Consider the following 12528-nt stretch of genomic DNA (forward strand, 5'->3'; position numbering starts at 1 on the left):
TATGGGGATGCACAACAGTGTCATTTCAGATTTGTTTCTTTTTACTTCTTGACAGCTGTTTAGCATTACACAGATGTACGTATCAATAATTTTTCCCATCATTTCTACAGCATAAAGCTGCACTTATTTCCCAGATCTTCTATTTAATTCAGCCAAGCAATATTCAATTACCTATTTAAGCAGGAGGTTGGGGACAAATAAGGCTGGGCTGGAAGAAGAATTGCTTGGTAAAATCACAGCTGTCTGTGGAAAGGTGCCTCCAGCAGGCTCTGCTCACTGCCTCTCTTCCTCCTGATTTTGGGGAGCTGTAGGGACAGGGAAAACAGAAAAGAAACAAATCCTCCACCTCCTACCCTGGCCTCTGCCCAGGCTTCCTCTTCCCACTAGGCTGATATTGTTTGATAGGACTCTTCTGGCAGGAGAAATATTAAAGTGAAGAGCTGTCATTGTCAGTTGGTAGGCTGAAGATTACCACCAGCACACCATGTCAAAATATTCGAAGAATTTCTGCTGCCTAATGTCGTTCCTGCCTTGTTTCTTCCCTGTGCTGATTATTCGTGGTGACCCTTACTAAAGCTATTGGCCTATTCCTGATTGCTCTTCCATTGTGTTTTGTTTGCTTTGAGCTGGTGATGTTCGGCTGACACATGCCAAGTTATTCGCAATTTATTGCAGATGAGGTCAGAATCAGAACCATTATTTGAAAACAATAACTTTGGGATATATAGTTTGGGTAATTTTCCCCTTTGTTCTATGCTATTTGATGGTTTGCTTCCAATGTTCCTTCCTGCTGACTTCCAATAGAGGTTTCTTGCTTTATAAACAACTGGATTGATTTCCAATATGGACTTTTACTTCCTTGAAAAAACATCTCCTCAGGGGAAATTGGCAGTTCTCTCTGTATATATTTTCTTATTTGCATCTACATGGAGGGGTTTGGAACCCAGAGACAAGATTTACGTCAACAAATCCTTCTCCCTCTTATCCAATTTAGTTGTTTTAACATAATACAATCATTTTCTAAATCAAACTGATGGAGCGGTTCCTAAAGGCATTACACCAACTGTATATCTGGAATCATATTCGCCTTCTTTTATTGCATTAGCACCAGGCTTGAACTTTTCAAATTTGCATTGTGCTTTGCAGAAGTTCTCAGGATATTTGAAGCAGTTTATAGCTGGAATCTGGTGTGTTTTCAACAAAGACTGGAGAATGAATTATAGAGCAAAGCTTGTGTAGAGACAAGATTTTAGTTTCATGGAACAAGTAGAAACTGGAATGAGAAAGCAAGGGGAATGCTGCCTTCACTGGGTGGTTTTGGAGGCACTGCAAAGTGGGTGCTGTGTTACAACACTGATTCTGCGTGTCTCACCAGACTCTCTAAAAGGTTTTGTAACTTCTCTTTGAAGAAGGTGTGAAGTAAGGGTCTGACATACAGCAAAGGTGCATGAGCAGAGTGCCCAGGGGAATGCACTTAACACTTGGGATGTAATCTGGTGATGCTTCTGTGCTGGCTTTTGGCAAATACACCTCTTGCTGTTTGAACATTGTCTTTCTTTTCACCATATGGGCTGCCACTATCAGCCATCCTTCTCCAGATATGCCTGTAATACTAATGAGGGGAATTTTCAAAGGCACAGATGAGACTCTCATGCTCATCTGTGCTTTTGGATCTCTCCTCCCTTGTTCTTGTGTGGTTAGTTCAGTGATAATTCTTGCTCACCCAGAACAGTGGATAGTTTGGAACAAGCTGGCTAGCGCAAACTATACAGAAAATAAGCCCAAGAACATAGAGTGGAGGTGTGAGGGGAAAAACAAAGCTCAGATGACATTGGTTCAGGCAAAGAACTGAGTTCCCCAAGTTATGGGATGGGATGGTATGTCAGTGCAGAGACCCTCTGTGGGAACAGGACTGCAGTGTCTCTGGTCCCTACAGTGCCTCTGGAGAGTTTACATGAAACCCTCCCAGTTTCTCAGCACTTGGGACATACGTATTTAAACAGCAGCCCAGCTGACTCTGCACATGTTACAGAGATCTGACTGTCACTTAGATGATGAAAATCCCAACTTGCTCATAACTGGATGACTCAGGGCAGTTAAAAGCTTGTAGAAGTACCTGATTGCAGTCTGGTGTCATGTGGTAATTCTTCCAACCTTCCATAACAGAGACCAACTAATGCTTTTGTAAGTCACCTCCCCTCCACAGGCACTGGCAGACAAATGGGTGCAAAAGAGGTTGTTGGGGTGCATTATTGGGTCCAAGAAATTACCTTGCTGAAGAGGAGTAAGTCAGCAGTGGAGCAGTCAGGCATAATTGCAATTGCAGTTCCTGTACAGTGAGTCTGGCCCACTTCAAAAGCATTTATTTCCATTCCCCCACCCCCTCTGAAAAGTCACAACTTGCTATTGGACAATAGCTTAACATTAATTGAAAAATAAATATCAGGATTATGAATAATGAATTGGCATAAGATAGCTGGAGAGCATTCTCTGTTTTAAGTGCAAACCTTACCTTTTAACAAATAAATAAAATAATAATAATAAAATATGTTTTGAGGTCTGTACAGCAATTCTTGGAACAAGATTACTTAAAAAAAAAGGAAGTCCACTACCTGCAAATGGCACTTAGATGAACTTCTGGGGTCCCAGTATAGCCATGTAAAAAGAGGCTCTTGGTATTTTTCCTGCAGGGCAGATCATGTCAGGTGTGGCAGGCATTCTTGGGAGATATGAAATAGGCTCATGCCCACTTGACAGATCAAAGAAACCTGTGTGCTTGCCCATGCCCAGGATTTTTGGTGGTCAGAGCATAATTTCTGATGGTTTGTTGACCCCTTCACAAACCCACTGGAGGGCTGTGGCTCAGTGGAGGATGATCAGGAAAGGTACCCAGCCTGGGTCCTGTTGGCAGTAGATTTCATGACATGGGTCATTTGGAGTCCACTGATACTTCTGCCCCCTTTTGCTCTGCTTTCTCTATAGTGGGACTTAGCTCCTCTCTCTGTAGTAAGGACTGGGCATTCTGTACTCTCCCTGCAAAAAGAAGTTAACTGCTGCTAAATTCGTACTCACTGCACTACATTTTTCCAAAACCCAAGAAGTTTGTGGCATGGCGGGTGCATGTGGTCTGATGGAAGTGGTTCCCACTGACAGTGCACTAACCTCGGCCCCACTGACAGCTGCAACACCTCTCCGAGATGTTAATTGTTATTAAGAGTGTTTAAAACATCCTTTCAGTGCTTGCCATTGACTGCCTACATGAGCAATTTTACTTACAGCCCAATCTTTCCTTTACTATCGATTATATTAGGAAAGAGATGAAAAATATGAAACCAGCGTTGCAGAGAATAGGTCAGTTTATTAATGCTCCCTCTCCAAATTGGCTGTTTTAAAATTCAATAAATGAACATAAAAAGCTGATCTTAGTGAGAAAAAAGCCTTCATGCAGCTCGTTCCCTCCGCTTTTTATTGTCGGGCTTTTCAGGGAACCACGAAGCTCAAGTACGCTCGACCTCTTGCCAAATGATTAGTAGCGTATTTTTACCTCAGATAATCACATTTTGTCACCGTTTCAAATGGCAACAAGTTGTCATTATCTCCCAGATGTATTTCCCCTTGCCATATATCATCAATGTAGTATTTCTCTGTGTGTTATCAAGCAGCTTTTAGATCAATACCCTAACATGTGGTGCTCAGGGTTAATGTGACTTATAAATATTGAAGGGGCTTACAGAGTCATGGTTTTGAGGAATCCCTCCCTCCTCCGGGGCAGTCCTGTACAGATATGCTGCTCTCTCTCATGTGTGGCCAGTGACCGAAAACAAGGGGACATCCACCACGGCATAGTGCTCGTGGCCATCGGCAGTGGTGGGGAAAAGAGTGCTGGGGGCATTTTTTAATTTGAATGGTCTTGATGGAGAAAGATAATAGAAATACCTGAAGTGTAGTATCCCTCACCTGTGCTTTTTCACGCTTTTCCCTTTCCGTGTCATACATCATGGATAATGGAATGGTCAGAACTGATCGCAAAATCCCAGGGAGGGTTATGATAAAGCTGTGTAAGGAAGGAAGGATTGCCTTCCTGCCCTGGGTTATGATCCTTCCTGCTTGCAGAGGGACACTGCACTGATTGCCTTCCAGCCACACACCACCAACAACCTACACCTCATGGGCTGTCTGCTCTCCCCTGGGTTTATTTCACCCCTAAATGCATTTTCAAAGGTGATAGCATTGTCCTAACAGAATTGGTACATCAGTACTTCTGCTGTATTAGGACTGAAATGTAGAGACTGGGGAGAGCAGCGCTCATACCCAACACTTGGATGACAGCCTGTGTGGCACAAATGGCAGGCCAGATTTGTGACTTTTATAAGAACTTGATATTCATCACATACGTAATGCACCCAGATAATCAGTGCATGGACAGGGAACGGGGAGCATGTCCTCTCCTTCTCTGCTCTCCAGCCTGAACTGCCGCAGCATCTTCCTTTGACTTACATTGCAATGTCACCTCTAATGTTGGTGGGTTTTTAACTCAATAGTTAAATCTACTGCAGGAAATCGGCAGCAAACTGTCTTAACTTGATTTCCCTAACCTGGGGACCTCATTCACCACCGTCTTCCCAGCACATAGATTTTCAGATGTCCTTGTTCCTTTAATGCAGTTATGAAAGGATGCTGTTTTGTATAACCTTACAGATCTGCTGACAGTGTAGAGAAGAAACCCAACACAAGCCAAATTTTGTCATTTCTTCTCCAGCCAGAAATTAATTTACCAGCAGAGGGCTCTCTCATGATTATGTTGTGTTTTTTTTTTCTTTGCCAGGGTTATCATGAGGTTTGAAAAAAAGGATAGAGAAGTTATGAAGCTCTCCATGTCCCCAGAGTTTAGGGCAGAGGTAGGGTCGAGATGGGCTCTGGCTCTCTGAGTGTTCCAGGGGTCTCTTTTCTCCATGGGAGAGCTCCAGGAGCTGTGGAGCAGTGCTCAGCTGTGGGATCCCTGCTCTCCTGGCGCTTTGCACACCAGGGACTGGGCAGCTCGTTGAGATTACTGCTGGGATAGAGGGCAGGATTTTGGAAAACACATCGTGGGGGGAGTCTTTCAAAACCTCACCTGGGCTCCAGCCGGCATCCTGGAGCAAAGCACAAGTCTCGTGGACCATCAAGGGAGGGTGACAGAGAGGGGTGGCTGCTGCCAGCGGCTCATCCACCACAGCCAAGTGACTCAGCAAGGAGCAAGGGGTGCCCTGGGGGGCGGTGGGAACAGGGATGTCCCCTGTGGCTCCCTGGGAAGATGCCCTGGTGCGTCCGGGGCTGCCCCCCCTTCACAGCAGGCAGGGCACCGAGGCTGGCATGGGGTCTCCTCTCTCTTCTCCCAGCCTGAGCCCTTTGAGGGAAACCCAACACTCAGTGCCTCTATCCCTTTGCTGAATACTTGGATGCAACACCTTCGCTGTCACAGTAAATACTAATGCTAATGCACAGCAAATACTACATATTGTCACAGAGGAAGGTTATGTTGTGACACTCTTTTATTACTGGAATAGTTGTACTTTTGATGCTTGCTGGTGTGGTGGGAAGGCTGTTTCCCTTGCTTTCCTTGCTTCTGATGGCTCTTCATGCTCTTGGTTGTGCTGTTGGGATACACCGATTATGGTATATAAAGTACTGCAAGTGATTTTGCTGTAATGGTACTCTAAAAATCCCATGAGGTAGTGGCCATGGATCCTGTTGTGATCCAGCTGTTGTCCTTTTGTAACTTAAACACTTCTATTTGCAAATAATGTATATAGTGAAAGAAATACATATGTACATACATGAATGTGATTCCAAATGATTACAGGGTTAATAATCTGTGTGAATATATATGAATCTGAAAATAAGCAGTGTGAACTCTTCATATGAACACCTGTTTTATGTCTTAAAAAAATGCAGTGGTTCTTCCAGTGGTAGAAGGTGGGATATTTATTATTTCAACGAAGTTCTTAAAAATACAGGGCAGAAATAAGATCAGGAAAAAAAGTAGGGTTTTCAGAGGCTTTGCACAGATCACAATGTTTACTCTTTTCATCTTTGTAGTGTAGACAAGCTTCCATTTCTGTCCTCTTTATCCTTTTGATACATATAGAACTATATCCTGAGTGGAGCCAAACAACAGAAAGTTAATTTAGCAATTAAATCGATACTGCAAGAAAAAAAATATCTCACTTTATTATATTTATTTATGAAATATGAAAAGCAATGAGATTCGCTGGATTTTTTAATGACATTGTAACTTGCCCTAGTGATCTCGGAACCTATTTTATAACCTTGGCTGTATAAATGCATGTAAAAGCTCTGTCGGGATATAACTAGGCCTAAATGCTCTGAACTTTTGGAGGTGGTGGTCAGTCCTAGACCGCTTGCTTGCTGAATAGTGAGAGTGGGAGCTCTGGGGGCTTTCTTGTCCTATAGCGCTGGTGTAGGTGAGAGCACCATAATCTCTGGGTTATTTTGTTCTCTGGACGTCCCTGTGAGATTGCGTCTCTGTTTGCAAAGGCGGAATGATGAGTCACAGATGCTCACAGGCTGAGAAGTTTGTCTCAGGAAGTTTGTGCCTGAGCTGAACTCATGCCTCTAATGCCCCAAAACAGTCTTCAAGCCACCAGGCTGTCCTGAACATCTACATGGTGCCAACACCATGATTATTAGAAGCTTACAACCTATATAATCACCATAATCACCACTGTTGCTTGGAAGCCCTGTATTTCCATGGACAATATGATCAAAATAAAGTCCCTTCATGGCTGCTTGGTGCATCCTGGCACTTTGGCTGCATGCCACACCAGGAGCAGTGAGGTCCTGCAATGGACAGGCACTTCCCTCCTGTGAGGGAAGGGGACCCCTGGGGTGACAGGTCTGGGCAAAAAAATGCCCACCACCTTTGCTGCAGCACGGTGGTGTCTGCTTCGTCAGGAAGATGGCTTCTCATTTGGGGTGAAATTTGCTGCCTTTGAAGCCTTGAAAAAAATGCCGCACCGGAGCGTAAGCATTGCCAGACAGTCGGCATGGCTGAGCTGGCAGAGCTCGGGCTGAGACCACCTTCAGCAGATGGACGCCTGCCCGGGGTGGGGAGCTCGGCTGGGGCTGGACTGGACGTGGCTCACAGCTCAACCCAGCAAGATGAGCTTCTCTTTCCAGAACAGGCGGAGACCCGGTACCGGTGCTCAGTGCGCGTCCCACATGGGTGTTTGCTAAGTGACAGACTCTGCCTCTTACCACAGCGTGGGCTATCAGAAAGCACTTTGTGCAGGTTTTTTTGGGTGGCTGACACAGGTTCCTGTTCCTGTACAGAGCCTCAGTCACGGAAATAAACCCATTGCCTGTCTGCTTGGGGTATTTCATGCTCTTTGCTCTTTCTTCAAAAGATCTGGGTCTCTCCCTCTTTCTCTTTCTCCTAGTCTAAACCAAAATTTTTAATGAAAGAACAGATCTGATTTTTTTTTTCCTTAAACTGCAAATTGTAATTCAAGAGGAAAACAAATCTGCTATGAGAAGAACAGTTATTAAAATAATAGTTTCCTTGAGTTAACTGATAGCAAATCCTGCATATACTCTCTATATATTTAGTGTTTATATATAGTAGTATCAAGGAGGGGGAGGGCAAGTGCTATTCAGACTTTTTCCCCATGTCCTTACCCTCGGGGACTGCACGGCAAGCTACACCCTGCCATCGCAGCTCTGGCAGCGTTAGCTGCACCATCAGCTCCTGCTCCCACCCCGCCTCACCGCACATGCGTCCCCGCTGCACCTTGCACATCCACCTCTACAAGCACAAGCTGGGGGTGCAAATGGCCAGGGGGTGAAATCCGCTGGGCAGAGCCCTTGCGCAGCCTGGCACATCACTCAGCAGCCACTGCGGGCACACCAGGTGGGCTGCAGCGCGATGACCGCGGGGAGCGAGGTAACTACAGGGCGTGGGAAGTTGAGAACGATGTGATTAATTACTTTGGCTACTCAGCAGCTAAATGTTATGATGATTATTAAATAATGTTAGTGATTGGGCCCTGGTGATTGGGCTGCCGGATCCTCAGCTTGCCTGGGCTGGTGTAGCTGTACGTAAGCTGGGAGGGTGCACTAATTTTACACTAGCCCCAGAGCAGCTACAAGCCTCATATGGAAAATAAACGGAAGAGAAGTCATGTTTCTGTGAACATGTGGTTATAAGAATGAATGACATTCGTCAGGCCGGGAATCAGGCCGGATCTTGGAGATGGCAATGCTAACACCCAATCCCCTAGAACGAAATGTGGGATCAGTACCTGTAAGCAGATAGAGTTGACGTCTTTGAATGAATGGAGCGTACACATCAGCCTAATGTCCCTCAGGCACATCTACTCCATCTTCTGTAGCATTTTTTTTTACAAAGTGACTGCTGTTGTGCATACTACTACTGCCAGTGGAAAAAGATCAAGTCCATTCAAGTGATACCCACCTTACCAAACAGTGCAAATGAAGACCAAGGCAAAGTATGTGCACCATTTCTAGAGAGGTTACTGGGGGAAAGTTGATCCTGGTCAGAGTGTCTCCATAGATCTGCAGCCACACTTTAACGGGCCTGTTGGGGAATGGGATGTGTGCTTTGGATGTTTCATCAGATAATATTGGTCTTTGTTGTGGCATTTACAGTGTCTTAAAGGAAAATTCCAGTGATTTTTCAACATTCTAGCCAGTTATTGAAAGCAGTAGAATTACCTTTGGAAAAAAATTAATGCTGTATTTATGACAACGATCATCAATCAGGCAAAGAAAGGAAGATGAAATCCCCAAAACGCAGGAAAGCAAATGGTGATAGAGATCCTAGATAAAGTCACTCTTCTCAGCGGGCAGCAATTCTGATGAACTGAAATGGAAAGTCCTTCTCATTGATTTCACTGGAAAAAGTTATTGACTTTGAAATCTTTGAATAAGTTACAATCTGTATTTAATTTCTTGTCCAAGGAAGAGAATGTAATTTTGTTTTTCTTGTGGCTCCTGTTAGCTTTAATGTCAGTTGCACAGCTGAATCCCTTGCATCAAGCTCCAAATTTACCCCTGATGTCAGTGTGCTTAGGACTGAAACAAAAATCAGCCTTTCATCTCTCAGTTGCTTAAAGGATCATGTCATAATACCACATTTATTAATTCAAAATCTCTCTTGTCTGTACATGCACAAATGGAGCTGCGTATTCAGAGGAAAGGCAGAGAAAGTGTAAAGACTGTAATTTTAGACATTAAGGCAGCCTATTAACTGAAAATATTCTTACAGTTGTAGCAAATGCACACATTTTTGCCCTTGGACTGCCTGAACGGAGAGACTCAGCACTTCAGGCTGTCAAGGTCACAGATCCAAACTGCTCACTTTCTTGCAGGGCCACATTACATTTTGAATAACATACATACGGTGTTTAGATTTGTTGTCATCAGTTCCAATGTGTAAGAGGGGTCTCCATGCAGCTGACCCCTGAGGATCCCCAGAGGAGCCACAGTAGAGTTTCCTTGTGCGGATGAGTTTGGGTGAGATCCGGTTAGTCCCATATTGGAACAACCATCTGAAGACAAAGGAGCAGTGCTTGGGTTTGTGCACCATTTTTTGCCTGTTCCAGTATGAAGGATGTGATCTGATCCTGCAGAGCTTTCCGAAATAAAAACCTTACATGTGCACTTGCTGTCCACCTTACCTGGATACGTACAAGCTGTCTGCAAAAACTCCTGTCTTCTTTACTTGTCACATTGACTTGTTAGCCAAGATTACTTGGAGGAGAAAACAGTTTTGATAATTACACTCTAATGATTCACACTGGCAGTTTGGAGACATTACACTTCCAATCACGAACAGAAACAAGAAGATCAGAAAGCTCATCTAGAAAGGCATCTTTATGGAGAAATAATGAGTCTTGTTAAGTCAAGGCTCCACATAGCAGTGTGTGCTGGAAAGGCAGCGACCGTTAAACATGAACCCCCTTGAGAGATCCTTTAAAATTCCAGAAAAGTGTAACCAGACCATTTTGTGAATGACGACTGGGGGTCATTTATTTTGCATTTATCAGCCTTTGTTCTGAAAACTAAGGGACAAAGGAAACCATGACTGTGTTTTTTTGAAGTGCTCTGGTAGGGAGAAGCCACGAGCTTGAGGCATGGGTGAGAGACATGGCCATGCCTGGGTCCCCTGCGAGGCACCTTCTTTACATAGGACAGAGCGTCCCTCCCATGCTCGTAGTTTCACACTTATAAAAGCCTAAGGGAAACTGGAAAACCACATGATAAATCTATTTTAAAATGATGTTATACTATTTTTAAATGCCTCTCCTTTTTAAGAGAAAGGAAAAGAAAAAAAAACGTGATCCAAATACATCTGCTTCCCAAGAGAATACAACTCTGTCTTTTTGTGTGCAGGCTAGAGAATCAGAACAAAATTTTTTTTTCCAGAAGCATCGTTATTTTGCTGATACTTTCTTGTATTTTTCTGATAAAACCAGAAGACAGGCAAAAGTATTGCTGTACACCAGTGTATAACACGGGGCTAGTATATTCAGAGGAATGCTGTCTGTGCCCTGATCAAGCTGCAGGAACAGCCTGGATGTAGGTGCTCATGTCTGATTAAGTGCAGCCCAATATTCTGTGCTGTTCTTCATTGTGTTTATCTTCCTCTTGTTTTTCATGACAACAGACATACAGATTGGTTCCACCTCAATCAAATTCTGACAGCTTAATGTTGTTCCTAGAAGGACATTCTTGTACCAGTGGAGTATCTGTTCTGGTCTTGCTTTTTACCTTTTTCTTCATCGTTCATACACTCTTCTTTAACACTGGTTTTATATTCAATCCATCCAGTTTTGTCATCACATTTAACCCCACACTGTTTTTGTCTATTTTCCTGAGCTTATCCCAGGAACTTTCAAAAGCCTCATTTCCATTGCCCTATTTAAGGTTTTACAAGCACTTAGCAGCAAGTTCTGCTACAGGTTAATGGAATTTTTCTTTTCCCTAATTACAGACTTTTTATTTATCTTTTGGTACTATAAGCTGTCACAGACTGTTTTGTTTGAGAACCTGACTTTATTCCCAAACATGACAACAATTTTGCTATTAATACTACAGTCCTGTGAAGGTCATAGCCAAAAAGGCAATACAAGAAGTTGTAGAGATGCTCCACTGTAAAGGTCAAGCCTATATGTACTGCACTGGATGAACTATGTACAGCACTGTAGGGGCTCAGAATAACCTGTCTGAGTAAATGAGTAATGAACTAAACTCAGAGGCAGTTTTTGGACACAGAAGTCCAAGGTGGTGTACCTGAGGTTGCTTTTGACCAGCATTACTAATTTTACTTGAGGATCATTCAGGCTGCCTAGAACACCATGGCCTTCCAGCATCTCTTGTCTTTCAAAGCAAGCCCTAAACCTTTCCCTAGAGCTAAGGCAAATTTGGACCCAGCCATTATGGTAAGCAGGTATGACTTGCCAGAAAGACTTACCTTTATGGTAAGTGTGGGTAATCCTCTCCCCCACAGCAAAGGCACCTTACTGACTTCAAGATTTCATCAGAGGTCATGATATAAAGTTAGTTCTGTTACAAATAGTTCCCCGTGTGCTGCTGCTTCTGTGTAACAGGCTACAGGCACCAGGCAAGTTTTACTATTAATTTTTAGTGTAGAGTTAAGACCTTCTCTGAAGCTTTTGATGCTGTTGACTGATCATTGTTGCTTTGGTGGCAAGCTGGTGATGCTAGTGGGCCATGGTTTTAGTCCTTTATGGCAGAAAAGGAGAAAGCTGTAGAAATGTCTGACTGTACGTTGCTAGACTGACATATGCTGTTCCTTGAAGTCTAACCTGTTTTCTGTCTTCTTCAATGTATTCATAAGACATTTCCTTTTTATGGTACATATGTTATCACAGTATCTCACCACTTCAGCATCTGAGCTGTTTATCCTTACAACCTGCTGTGAATAGGGAAGCATTTTTATCCTTACCTTTTTTAAAGAGTGAAGAATTTCCAGGAAGGTATTACGTGACTTGCTGAAGATCACAGAGCTATTGCAAGCCAGGGAATTCTACATCTGAAACTCCTATGGTAACAACTATACCATCCTTCCTTAAAGACTGCGTAAAGAGACATTTTCTGGTGGCAAGGAGCAGCCTTACCAACAGGCTGATAACGCATGAATGTGTTTGCCTTGTGGGCCCAGTGTGACTTGGCAGAGCCCTTGGGCAGTGCTTCCAGCTGGAAGTGTGTGAGCCCTTTTGTCTTTGGATACTTTTTTGGTGGAAGGAAACCTATATTTTCTCCATGTTTCTGCTCCTGAGGAGATGTGGTTGGAGGCAACAAGCAGCAACAAGAGCTTTGGTGTGTTTTCACGACACTATTTGTAGACATAGGCATGAGACATAGGCATTTTCTGTGCATTGCATCATATTTGCTGGCTGCACTGAAGTAGCAAACAAAGGTGCACTTGTTCACCCTCCTCTCATTGGGAAGTGACAAAAGTGGTCACCGATTAGAATGCCCACA

This window comes from Accipiter gentilis, chromosome Z (genome assembly GCF_929443795.1).
Source record: "Accipiter gentilis chromosome Z, bAccGen1.1, whole genome shotgun sequence".
NCBI lineage: Eukaryota > Metazoa > Chordata > Aves > Accipitriformes > Accipitridae > Astur > Astur gentilis.